Here is a 13,996-nt window from a genome sequence, read left to right as displayed (position 1 = left end):
AGGCCGAACACAGGCTCCATTGGAGGGCGGTTAGGATTCTGACTCTTACCTTGAAGAGTTCCTGTTTGAGTATTCGTGATTTGAATTTGGCTCTGTTAGATACTCTTGAACTGTATTCTTATTCTCTCTATAGTTCATGGGCCCTTGATCTGGAATCACATTTTAAACTCATATCACAGCTTTAACAAGTGACCTGATCTCTCAAGCTTTATGAACTATTCATTCTCTACATGTATGCTTTCTTTTGTAATAGAATGAGTGTCTTTGAAGTCAAGGTAAGCAATAGGTGCTTTCCAACACACGGTTTCTTGGCATACAGAAGTGTATGTTACGCACGCCTCTATGAAGAGGGAATGCAACACCCTGTTACAACTAAACTCTGTGAAGAGAAAAAGGTATGGACTGTAGATGCAAGTAAGAATGACAACAGGCAGAATGTGGTACCGTTTACAAGGACTTTATTCCTTTACACGGTAATATGGGGAAAAGGGGCTGGACCGAACCAAAGCAAAGAAAGTACATCTCAAAGCGCCCCTCTCCTATCTTACCTGCCTACCCACTACTTACCTAATTTAGCACCACCTAGTTCCCTAACAAATACAGGGGTGGTCCGCCCAGGTCTTACCTAGTGTGCCTAGACAGCGAATGTGCTACGGGTATATGTATGCCCGCGGGACTCTTGCCTAAGCACTCCCTAGGTGCCTTCCCCTTCTCCCCTGGGAACAAATGAAACAGAATATTAAACAATTTCACAAACTAAGAAACAAAGGACATCAAATAAGCTCTATCTGAGCAAACTCACAAAACATACCAACTCTCAGCAATGAACTCCCAGCAAAATCAACCTCTAGCAAAATCTCTTCAATGACATCCCAGCAAATCTCTCTAGCAAAATCTCTGCAATGACCTCCCAGCAATGACCTCCCAGCAAATCTCTCTAGCAAAATCTCTCCAATGACCTCCCAGCAAATCTCTCTCTCCTGAACAGAACACTGGCTTTTATATAGGTTCAGATTGAATGGGTAATTGGAGACAGCTGTGTCTTGACGAGGGGGCGGGGTCAGCTCTCCAATTAGCCATGGAGTCGACCAATCAGCTGCTTGAGGGATTTCAGGAAGCCATTTCCTGAAATAAACACATGCAAATACACAAACTACAACACATAAACTGGGGAACGTAACAGTGTAGCATTACGTTCTGAGGCTTTAGTTCTGTTGGAAGACACTATTGTATTGGGAAATCAGGGAGAGATGGATGGTCAGTTTCCTCTGTCTGACATTGGCCCTTTCTGAACAGTACAGAACTTGATCTCTTCCCTTCTGATAATCTGATAAACCTATTTTATCATACAATTTGTGTTAAAAAAAAGTGTGACTTTCCCCAAAGTCTCTTTAGGGTGATTTCTCCCCTTCTTAGTGGTCTATCTCAGCCTCCTGGTTTTAGTCAATCGGTGTGCACAAATGGACATTTGGATTCTGGCTCTACCCACTCTAGTTCAGAGTGGTTATCGTCTTCAGCTGATGAGGATGCAAAGTTAGGCTGGGGACCAGGTTTTCAGTGTGTTTTCTAGAAAGCTGTGAGTGCATCGACATAACCACAACAAGTAAGATCACAAGTCTTTCGGATTCAAATTCCTTCATAAAAACATCTTCAAATGGAAACAACTGTGCTGAGTTCCAGCTAGCCATTTTTACAAATTGACTCTGGAAAGATTGGCTAAAATGTTTACATGTGCAACTTTTGAGAAGTCCTCTGACATAACCGAAAAAGCTACTGTATCTGAAAACAATCTTCAAGGTATGTGTTCGGTCAGTTGTGTAAAGTACTTAAGTAGTATTTTAATGTATTTTTACTTACATAGTTTTTGGGGGGTATGTGTATTTTACTTTACTATTTATATTTTTGAAAACTTTTACTTTTACTTCCTAAAGGAAATATTGTACTTTTTACTCCATACAATTTCCCTGACACCCAAAAGTACTCGTTACATTTTGAATGCTTAGCAGGACAGGAAAATGTCAAGAGAACATCCCTGGTCATCCCTACTGCCTCTCATCTGGAGGACTCACTAAACATAAATGCATCATTTTTAAACGATGTCTTAGTGTTGGAGATAGCCCCTGGCTATACATCAAATTAAAAAACAAGAAAATGGTTCCAATCTGGCTTGCTTAATATAAGGAATATTAAATAATGTATACTTTTACTTCTGATACTTAAGTATATTTGAGCAATTACATTTACTTTTGATACTTAAGTATATTTCAAACCAAGTACTTTTAGACTTTCACTCAAGTCATATTTTTCTGGGTGACTTTCACTTTTAATTGAGTAATTTTCTATGAGTGTATTTACTTTTCCTGAAGTATAACAATCGGGTACTTTTGCCTCCACCGTGTTGGGGTAATCATCATGTACGACGAAATACAGTCTCTGCTAACCTATTTGTCTTCATCACCAATATGGCCACAGCAGAGCATGGTAAACACCAGCTCAATGTTAACCACTGTAAACACACAATTTATTACCACCAACACTGTAGATGGTAGAGATACTGTGTCCTAACAGCCCTCTGACTAACACATCAAATCGTTTTTTTACACTAACTTGCACTATGATGTCCCAACAATCCCCTCCTGCTTAGTAATAGTTTTTCTACACTAACTTGCACTATGATGTCCCAACAATCCCCTCCTGCTTAGTAATAGTTTTTCACACTAACTTGCACTATGATGTCCCAACAATCCCCTCCTGCCTACACTAACTGCACTATGATGTCCCAACAATCCCCTCCTGCTTAGTAATAGTTTTTCTACACTAACTTGCACTATGATGTCCCAACAATCCCCTCCTGCTTAGTAATAGTTTTTCTACACTAACTTGCACTATGATGTCCCAACAATCCCCTCCTGCTTAGTAATAGTTTTTACACTAACTTGCACTATGATGTCCCAACAATCCCCTCCTGCTTAGTAATAGTTTTTCTACACTAACTTGCACTATGATGTCCCAACAATCCCCTCCTGCTTAGTAATAGTTTTTCTACACTAACTTGCACTATGATGTCCCAACAATCCCCTCCTGCTTAGTAATAGTTTTTCTACACTAACTTGCACTATGATGTCCCAACAATCCCCTCCTGCTTAGTAATAGTTTTTCTACACTAACTTGCACTATGGTGGTCCCAACAATCCCCTCCTGCTTAGTAATAGTTTTTCTACACTAACTTGCACTATGATGTCCCAACAATCCCCTCCTGCTTAGTAATAGTTTTTCTACACTAACTTGCACTATGATGTCCCAACAATCCCCTCCTGCTTAGTAATAGTTTTTCTACACTAACTTGCACTATGATGTCCCAACAATCCCCTCCTGCTTAGTAATAGTTTTTCTACACTAACTTGCACTATGGTGGTCCCAACAATCCCCTCCTGCTTAGTAATAGTTTTTCTACACTAACTTGCACTATGGTGGTCCCAACAATCCCCTCCTGCTTAGTAATAGTTTTTCTACACTAACTTGCACTATGATGTCCCAACAATCCCCTCCTGCTTAGTAATAGTTTTTCTACACTAACTTGCACTATGATGTCCCAACAATCCCCTCCTGCTTAGTAATAGTTTTTCTACACTAACTTGCACTATGATGTCCCAACAATCCCCTCCTGCTTAGTAATAGTAACTTGCACTATGGTGGTCCCAACAATCCCCTCCTGCTTAGTAATAGTTTTTCTACACTAACTTGCACTATGGTGGTCCCAACAATCCCCTCCTGCTTAGTAATAGTTTTTCTACACTAACTTGCACTATGATGTCCCAACAATCCCCTCCTGCTTAGTAATAGTTTTTCTGCAGTTTTTTTTATTGTATCACATTTGATTTGTGCATCTTGCTAAACTGAAAAACACAACATTAGAGAGAGAGATAGAGAGAGAGAGAGAGAGAGAGCATAGTGCTGCTGTGCACACTGAGTACGTACATCCCATTAAAGTTATCTTTCAATCATCAACACAGAGCATCACAACCCTTTTCACCTCTGCCTTCTGTGGACACTTCAAGCAGGGTCCAAATCAACAGGAGCAGACAAGACAGGGACTTCACATCCACGGACCCACAGCCCACCTCCCAGGTTAGTGGATAGAGAGGGACACAATTATTGTGCTGTCCATGGCATGTTGGAGAGGGAGGGAGGTTTTTAAACTATTTATTTTACTCTGTATTGTGAATTGGTTAGATTCCAGTTAATCAAGTTAAGATTCTCCTAATCTCAAGAGTGAGTGTGTCTCTGTTCCTGTGTCTCTCTGTTCCTGCTACTTTCAGTTACTCAGACTGCTCGTGTCTGAGTCTTGTGGTCAGAACTACACAGACTGTTTGTCAGAGAGGTTGCATGTGTTACTTCTTGTCACTCTAATCTACTGTGCAACGATCTAAAAACTCAATTAATCCTTTACACTTGTGAGAATTGGCCTTTATCGATAGGACTACATTGAAATGTTTCTTACACAAGAAATATGAATTAGATTACCATGGTATAGCAGCAATTGAAATGGAACAGTTTCAAGAGTAAGGGGAATTATTAGTCAACAGTTCACCTGACACAAGGCTGAAGGGGAATTATTAGTCAACAGTTCACCTGACACAAGGCTGAAGGGGAATTATTAGTCAACAGTTCACCTGACACAAGGCTGAAGGGGAATTATTAGTCAACAGTTCAACTGACACAAGTCTGAAGGGGAATTATTAGTCAACAGTTCAACTGACACAAGTCTGAAGGGGAATTATTAGTCAACAGTTCACCTGACACAAGGCTGAAGGGGAATTATTAGTCAACAGTTCACCTGACACAAGGCTGAAGGGGAATTATTAGTCAACAGTTCACCTGACACAAGGCTGAAGGGAATTATTAGTCAACAGTTCACCTGACACAAGGCTGAAGGGGAATTATTAGTCAACAGTTCACCTGACACAAGGCTGAAGGGGAATTATTAGTCAACAGTTCAACTGACACAAGGCTGAAGGGGAATTATTAGTCAACAGTTCACCTGACACAAGGCTGAAGGGGAATTATTAGTCAACAGTTCACCTGACACAAGGCTGAAGGGGAATTATTAGTCAACAGTTCACCTGACACAAGGCTGAAGGGGAATTATTAGTCAACAGTTCACCTGACACAAGGCTGAAGGGGAATTATTAGTCAACAGTTCACCTGACACAAGGCTGAAGGGGAATTATTAGTCAACAGTTCACCTGACACAAGGCTGAAGGGGAATTATTAGTCAACAGTTCACCTGACACAAGGCTGAAGGGGAATTATTAGTCAACAGTTCACCTGACACAAGGCTGAAGGGGAATTATTAGCCAACAGTTCACCTGACACAAGGCTGAAGGGGAATTATTAGTCAACAGTTCACCTGACACAAGGCTGAAGGGTAATTATTAGTCAACAGTTCACCTGACACAAGGCTGAAGGGTAATTATTAGTCAACAGTTCACCTGACACAAGGCTGAAGGGGAATTATTAGTCAACAGTTCACCTGACACAAGGCTGAAGGGGAATTATTAGTCAACAGTTCACCTGACACAAGGCTGAAGGGGAATTATTAGTCAACAGGACACAAGGCTGAAGGGGAATTATTAGTCAACAGTTCACCTGACACAAGGCTGAAGGGGAATTATTAGTCAACAGTTCACCTGACACAAGGCTGAAGGGGAATTATTAGTCAACAGAATTTTCATCATAGGTACACTTCAACTATGACAGACAAAATGAGAAAAAAAATCCAGAAAATCACATTGTAGGATTTTTAATGAATTTATTTGCAAATTATGGTGTAAAATAAGTATTTGGTCACCTACAAACAAGCAAGATTTCTGGCTCTCACAGACCTGTAACTTCTCCTTTAAGAGGCTCCTATGTCCTCCACTCGTTACCTGTATTAATGGCACCTGTTTGAACTTGTTATCAGTATAAAAGACACCTGTCCACAACCTCAAACAGTCACACTCCAAACTCCACTATGGCCAAGACCAAAGAGCTGTCAAAGGACACCAGAAACAAAATTGTAGACCTGCACCAGGCTGGGAAGACTGAATCTGCAATAGGTAAGCAGCTTGGTTTGAAGAAATCAACTGTGGGAGCAATTATTAGGAAATGGAAGACATACAAGACCACTGATAATCTCCCTCGATCTGGGGCTCCACGCAAGATCTCAACCCGTGGGGTCAAAATGATCACAAGAACGGTGAGCAAAAATCCCAGAACCACACGGGGGGGACCTAGTGAATAACCTGCAGAGAGCTGGGACCAAAGTAACAAAGCCTACCATCAGTAACACACTACGCAGCCAGGGACTCAAATCCTGCAGTGCCAGACGTGTCCCCCTGCTTAAGCTAGTACATGTCCAGGCCCGTCTGAAGTTTGCTAGAGAGCATTTGGATGATCCAGAAGAAGATTGGGAGAATGTCATATGGTCAGATGAAACCAAAATATAACTTTTTGGTAACTCAACTTGTCGTGTTTGGAGGACAAAGAATGCTGAGTTGCATCCAAAGAACACCATACCTACTGTTAAGCATGGGGGTGGAAACATCATGCTTTGGGGCTGTTTTTCTGCAAAGGGACCAGGACGACTGATCCGTGTAAAGGAAAGAATGTTTCGTGAGATTTTGAGTGAAAACCTCCTTCAGCAAGGGCATTGAAGATGAAACGTGGCTGGGTCTTTCAGCATGACAATGATCCCAAACACACCGCCCGGGCAACGAAGGAGTGGCTTCGTAAGAAGCATTTCAAGGTCCTGGAGTGGCCTAGCCAGTCTCCAGATCTCAACCCCATAGAAAATCTTTGGAGGGAGTTGAAAGTCAGTGTTGCTCAGCAACAGCACCAAAACATCACTGCTCAGAAAACGCCCAATTTTTCAGTTTTTGATTTGTTAAAAAAGTTTGAAATATCCAATAAATGTCGTTCCACTTCATGATTGTGTCCCACTTGTTGTTGATTCTTCACAAAATAATACAATTTTATATCTTTATGTTTGAAGCCTGAAATGTGTCAAAAGGTCGCAAAGTTCAAGGGGGCCGAATACTTTCGCAAGGCACTGTATATTGTCTCTGGGAACATGGAAATCCCCTTAAACTCAAAACGTTTACTACAAAAACAAAACCTAATAATTGTGATAATCCCCTCAAACTCAAATAATTTGTCTCGATGTTTCATGTCTTACATTCGTGTTTCTCCAAATTGTCTCCCCAAAATACTTCTTAAATACCCAGCCATTAGACACACAGACAACTGTGATAAACATACACTGTCCCTTTAACATAAAAACCTCAGCCTGTAATCCACTCTGCAGGCCTTTCATTGTTCCCCATAATGAAAACAGATTCTAATGTTAGTATACCTTAACCTCCTGTTTAACTTCAGTGGTGTTATCTGAACAATCAAACCAAAATCAATAACCGGGAAGTACTCGTGTAAATGAATTAAAAGAACAAAATAAATCTACCTTATTTCTCAGCACTTGGTTAGAACACCACTCCCGTCTTACGTCGACCGCACCCGTCGCCCCGTCTCCCGTACCTAGTGTATATCTTATCTATTACTCAGTGGCTCAATTAATGTTTAACATAAGTATGTTCAGATGTTGATTATGTAATTCTACAATATTAGTATAGTTCAAACCTCATAATATAAATCTACACACAGAATTTTACGTTAATAGAGTTGAACACTTTTTCCAACAGTCATGCACACCCCCTCAATATTCTATGATGTAACTCTGTGCAAACATCTAATCAGCAAGCCTGCGACTTTTTAAACATTCTCACCGGTACCAGCTCCAACTGAAATACCTAATGTACCACACTCGCTTGGCAGGCTCAAATTAATACAACTCAGACATCTCATGTGAAGGTCCCCGACCTCATTCATACCGATATTAGTCCCTGACTGAATATCAAGCGTATTTCATGCACACGATTTGATTCTCACAAATCTTCATTCACGCCAGTAAGCTTCAATTTACACCATACACACACAAATCTTCATTCACCACAGTAAGCAGACCAGTAGGAGACGCAATGGCCCCGCCTTCTATCCATTCTCTGTACAGCTTTTCACCCTGTCTCTTCCACTCCTTACTCTCTCTGCCTTCATTCACTTCTAGAACTGTGGGCTTCAGCGTTTTCAACACCTTTTCTATTTCCAACGACATTTTATGTACACTACAATACTGTCAACAACCTATGCCTTTACTCAAACCCAAGTGGTACCCTTTCCTTACGGCTAAATCGGCCCCCAATTAGGTCTAAAGTAAGAACTCAATTATGCACTGTGGGTCCCTTAGGGTATTAAGTAGTCTAGTGTCCCCCGGATTATCACCTTTACTTCAATACCAAATGTACAAAATAAAAAATACAATCACTCCATATGACTAACGTGTCAACCGGATCACGTTTCTAGAACAACTTAATGTCTCACTCAAACTTGGTAGTCAGTGCGCCGACTTTACTACCCGATGTACTTCACACACACCTATGCTTTGTTAGGACCTTAGAGAGACCCTCTCCATAGGGCTAAATCGGTCTCAAGTCCAATTAGTAAATTTAATTATCCGTCATTCACACTTGGCCCTGCCTAGTACATCACATTCACATCATATGGCTTTCCATTCACACTTTGGTGGTCACTCGTTACCCACCACTCATACATGTAGTCCCAGACTATCCAGTCACACTTTTATAATCAACTAGAATGAATCATACATGTAGTCCCAGACTATCCATTCACACTTTGGTGGTCACCCGTTACCCACCACTCATACATGTAGTGAGTGTCCTCTGTTACCACCTACCAGCCAGGCATACTAGTACATCCCATACACATGCATCATTAAGTATTGTTGATCAATAATAAAATTGCAGTTGCCAATGGAGATATTACTTTCTCAACTATTTTCCAATCTCACACATCATAATAGTTTAAATTTAGTAACTTACATCAAACAGGTGTCTCACAAAACTACATTTGGAAACTCCAATGTGCAGAACTTTAGTTTTTCACAACAGGTGTCTGCTTACCTCTTTTAGTTGACCGGTCAGGATTTGTGAGACACACCGTCCGACGACAGTACTGGCCAATCGGCTGGCACACCAATGTCCAGCGATGTCCTTTACCAGATCACGTCGGTGGTCACCATCTGTTAGGGTTGCATAAATTCGAATCTGGTATCAGGATAAATATAACAATGAGTCACCGATTTTATACTATGTATTTTTTATTAGCTAAGTAATAAATGGCAAATGCAACTTTCTCTTATACGGGCTCACTGTAATACCACGCAGGGCAGAACAGAGAACTGACAAGATGTATGTAAACAGTATTCTTTATACTGTGATAGACAGTTCCAACCCATCTGTTGGCCTATCACTGTAGAGACTGGGCGTGATTTAAACTTGCCCAGCCTATCGCAGGCGCTCAGGCGGGTCCCCGCCTCTTGGCGCTTCTTGGAGTCCTCCCTCCGTCGATGTATAGATCCTTACTGTTCTGGTATCGCAGCATAGTTATAACAGTTGCTCAGTTCCTGCTATTGTGTTGTTCAGTATTTTTCCATCTCAGTTAAACCTTGTGATGACCACCCCTCCCTATCACAACTTTGTAAGATACAGCAAGTCACATCATGTGCTCAATATTGTTACATACAAACACAAGGACAAAGCATCTGCTGGGCTGTTATCTACTGTTTTGCAACATGCAGGTCACACCATGTTACTCAGTTCTTGTCACACACACAGGCAAGTAGCAAGCAGTTGTTTAATCTCATAATGATGCTCCAGTGCACAAATGCAGACACATCACACAACCAACATCAGATCATATTTAAGCATATATATGCTAATAGCTATAATGTAAAATACACAATCCAACACCAACAAAGGGTATATAACAAAGTATTGAGATAAACTTTGTTATTGACCAAATACTTATTTTCCACCATAATTTGCAAATAAATTCATTAAAAATCCTACAATGTGATTTTCTGCATTTTTTTTCTATTTTTTTCTGTCATAGTTGAAGTGTACCAATGATGAAAATTACAGGCCTCTCTCATCTTTTTAAGTGGGAGAACTTGCACAATTGGTGGCTGACGAAATACTTTTTTGCCCCACTGTAGCTAGTTGCAGTAGCACACTGTGTTGCCCCAGCCTCCCATATACCGGGAAAAAACGTGCCCAATAGATGGGGGCGAGGTCACCCACCTCCCATTAGCACAGTAGGCAGGAGGAGGAGGGTGACACCATGTGCTAACTAGCTAGCTAGCTTCCCTGCTGTGCTATCGGGAGGCAGGAATGACCACTAGACAGTGTCCTTGGTCGTCGCCTGTCGGGCACTGTTTTCCCGCAATTCTCTTACCGATTCTCAGGGCAGATGTTTGGCATGCGGGAGCGAAGGACACCGTCTACCAGGAGCGAAAAAACTCAGATAATATAGGCAGGCTTCATTAGCGTATCACACACCACTTTGCAATGAGCTGGAGGCAGTATGAATTTGGAAAACATAAACTTACTACATATTATGAAGCATGTCTTACCTTGCTCGTAGCCTAGTCAAAATCAGACCATCTTTAATTCGCCAGTAGCCAAAGGCATAATCCTAGTCATTTTTATCAACCCATGCCAGTTGTTGCAGATTAGATCTCCCCTATTTCTAAATTTTGAATGGATATTTTATCTCGTCACATGAAACCGCTTGCATGTGCTGTGGGCTTTTGACAATAGTTTTATTTTTTCATATAATTGCATAATGCCTTGTGTGCATTGCTACGCTTATAATGTGAATAAATAATATACTGAACAAAAATATAAACGCAATATCAACAATTTCAACAATTTTGCTGAGTTCATATAAGGAAATTAGTCAAAGTAAGTAAATTCATTAGACGCTAATCTATGGATTTAATATGACTGGGCAGGGGCGCAGGCCCACCCACTTGGAAGCCAGGTCCACCCACTGGAGAGCAAAGGCCCAGCCAATCAGAATGGGTTTTTCCCCACAAAAGGGAATTATTATAGACAGAAATCCTCCTTAGTTTCATCAGCTGTCCCAGTGGCTGGTCTCAGACGATCCCGCAGAAAGGTCCTGGGCTGGCATGGTTACAATTGGTCTGCGGATGCAAGCCAGGTTGGATGTATTGCCAAATTCTCTAAAATTGCATTAGAGGCAGTTTATGGTAGAGAAATGAAAATGATATTCTATGGCAACAGCTCTGGTGGACATCCCTGCAGTAAGCTTCCCAATTGCACGCTCCCTCAAAACTTGCTGTGTGACAAATCTGCACATTATAGTGGCCTTTTATTGTCCCCAAGGAGCACCTGTGCAATGATCATGCTGTTTAATCAATTTCTTGATATGCCACGCCTGTCAGGTGGATGGATTATCTTTGCAAAAGAGGGATGTAAACAAATTTGTTCCCAAAATTTGAGAGATATTTGCTTTTTAGTGTGTATGGAACATTTCTGGAATCTTGTATTTCCGCTCATGAAACATAGAAGCAACACTTTACATGTTGCGTTTATATTTTTGTTCAGTATATAGTTTAACAACATTTTTTAATCTAAATGGTCTGATCTGTTGTATCAGACTCATTGCTTTGTTTTTTTTTATGTAGCCTAGGCCTACTGGTTCTATCATCCCACAACTGTCCCAGGGTCTCTTTGGAATAGGCTATTTCTTTCAGTACAAGCTGACCAATAGAATAGGTAAACTTTTCTACTACGGGGATAGGAGATTGACATAGGTTAGTGATTTTGATGTTCGTTGCATTGGCTGAAGAAACGTAGGCCTAAATGTGGACAGTTATTCTAACTTCAAGCATCCTTGGCTTGCATTTTCTGTTGATATGAATTACCATAATCTAAATGTAACTTCTGTCATACTGATTACGGTGGACACCCTAATCAGGTTACACACCAAATGCATATAGGTCAGGTAAATTTCTCAAATGTCTGGTAAATACAAAGTCTGCCGGTCCGGTGCCACAGTTTCCTAACGGAAACCCTGGGATGAGGGAAACTTCTTGTCAGGTGAGGTGCTCAAATTCAGAGCAGCTGTCAGTCAAAACCCAAACAGGGCTGTCAAGTGCAGAGACAGAGCTCTGACGTCATGAATAGCATGTTACTGTATGCCTACAGTCACTGTGTTCCAATGTAGGCGTTTATCAGTAGTAGAAAGTTTATCAAGCCACTCTCTCATCCTCCTAGATCTATCCACTGCCTTCGTGAACCATCAAATCCTTCTCTCCGCCTTCTCAGGTCTGGGTGTCTCAGGCTCTGCACACTCTTGGATTGCATCCTACCTGGCAGGCCGCTCCTACCAGGTGACGTGGAGAGGATCTGTGTCTGCACCACTTTGTTTCACTACTGGTGTCCCCCAAGGCTCGGTTCTAGGCCCTCTTCTCTCTATACACCAAGTCATTAGGCTCCGTTATTTCCTCACATGGTCTCTCCTATCATTGCTATGCGGATGACACTCCACTACTCTTCTCCTTCCCCCCTTCTGACACCCAGGTGGTGACACACATCTTCGCATGCCTGGCAGATATCTCAAATTGGATGTCGGCCCAACACCTCAAGCTCAACATCTTCCTCCCCCCGAAGGCCTGCCCACTCAAAGACCTCTCCATCACGGTTGATAACTCCAGTGTCACCTTTCCAGAGTGCAAAGAACCTTGGCGTGACCCTGGACAACACACTGTAATTCTCTGCAAACATCAAAGCAGTGATCCACTACAGCAGGTTCATGCTCTACAACATGCGTAGAGTACAACCCTACCTCACACAGAAAGTGGAGCAATTCCTAATCCAGGCACTTGTCCTCTCCCATCTGGACTACTGCAACTCGCTGTTGGCTGGTCTCCCTGCTTGGACCATCAAACCCCTGCAACTTATCCAGAATGCTGCAGCCCGCTTGGTTTTCAATCTTCCCAAGTTCTCTCATGCAACCCCGCTCCTCCACTGGCTTCCAGCTGAAGCTCGCATTCACATCAAGACCATGGTGCTTACATACAGAACAGCAAGAGGAACTGCCCCTCCCCCTTCGGGATATGTTCAAACCCTACAGCCCAACCAGAGAACTCTGTTCTGCCACCTCAGGTCTTGGCCCTTACTTAGCCAGCACCTTCACTTGCCCTCCCACCTTCTAGCTCTGACTCTACTGATAGCTACGATATTGAGGAAAAATGTGGAAATCCTACCTAGCTATCTGAAGATTAATGCACTATGGAGAATGGAGCCTGGAGGGGATCGTGGCCATATTACAGGCTCCAAATCAATTGTGCTATTTTGTTTAACTTAATTTGTATATAATGTTGATGCTACCGTCTCTTATGACCGAAAATAGCTTCTGGATATCAGAACAGCGATTTCTCACCTTGAAGTAAGCAAATATTTTTTAATTTAATGAGTCTGACATGCAGGATATAATGTTGCTTCCAGACAACGATGAAAATCCTTGTCATTCGCATGAAGAAAATAAGGAAAGACAAGGGGTGCAGATCAGGGTGCCTTGTGAGAATTTGTCAGCGAGTGGGTAACCCGCTTCTACCATCCGTACTATTGGCCAAAGTGCAATCACTGGAGAATAAACTGGATGAGCTCCGTTCGAGACTATCCTACCAACGGGAAATGAAAAACTAATATCTTATGTTTCACGAGTCGTGGCTGAACGACGACACAGATATTATACAGTTTGCTGGATTTTCCGTGCATCGGCAGGAAAGAACAGCTACTGTACGTCCGGTAAGACGAGGGGTGGGTTGTGTGTCTACTTGTCAATAACAGCTGGTGCACAATTATAATATTAAAGGAGTCTCGAGGTATTGCTCGCCTGAGGTAGAGTACCTCATGATAAGCTGTAGACCACACTATCTTTTCGTAGCGGTCTATTTACCACCACAAACCGATGCTGGCACTAAGACCACACTGAACAAGCTGTATAAGGCCAT

General features: G+C 41.9%; 2 long non-coding RNA genes across 4 annotated transcripts; both read right to left on the bottom strand.

The window, feature by feature from the left end:
• Positions 1-497: 497 nt before the first annotated feature.
• LOC127931830 (uncharacterized) lies at positions 498-10,820 on the bottom strand. The gene is made up of 3 exons (XR_008143219.1): positions 10,586-10,820; positions 9,075-9,193; positions 498-1,153 (listed from the first exon to the last, which is right to left on the bottom strand). It is a non-coding gene; the product is annotated as an uncharacterized LOC127931830 (long non-coding RNA).
• Positions 3,712-8,738, bottom strand: LOC127931829 (uncharacterized). 3 transcript variants are annotated; one of them, XR_008143218.1, is made up of 5 exons: positions 5,650-8,738; positions 5,493-5,574; positions 5,042-5,328; positions 4,797-4,878; positions 3,712-4,673 (listed from the first exon to the last, which is right to left on the bottom strand). It is a non-coding gene; the product is annotated as an uncharacterized LOC127931829 (long non-coding RNA). The 3 variants fall into 3 exon arrangements; XR_008143216.1 differs by having other exon boundaries at positions 3,712-4,878; positions 5,650-8,735; XR_008143217.1 differs by lacking the exon at positions 5,650-8,738 and having other exon boundaries at positions 3,712-4,878; positions 5,493-5,610.
• Positions 10,821-13,996: the final 3,176 nt, after the last annotated feature.

The sequence above is a fragment of the Oncorhynchus keta genome, chromosome 9 (genome assembly GCF_023373465.1).
Source record: "Oncorhynchus keta strain PuntledgeMale-10-30-2019 chromosome 9, Oket_V2, whole genome shotgun sequence".
NCBI lineage: Eukaryota > Metazoa > Chordata > Actinopteri > Salmoniformes > Salmonidae > Oncorhynchus > Oncorhynchus keta.
The sequence above is the reverse complement of the archived record's forward strand: the minus strand, read 5'-3'. Positions and strand labels throughout refer to the sequence as shown.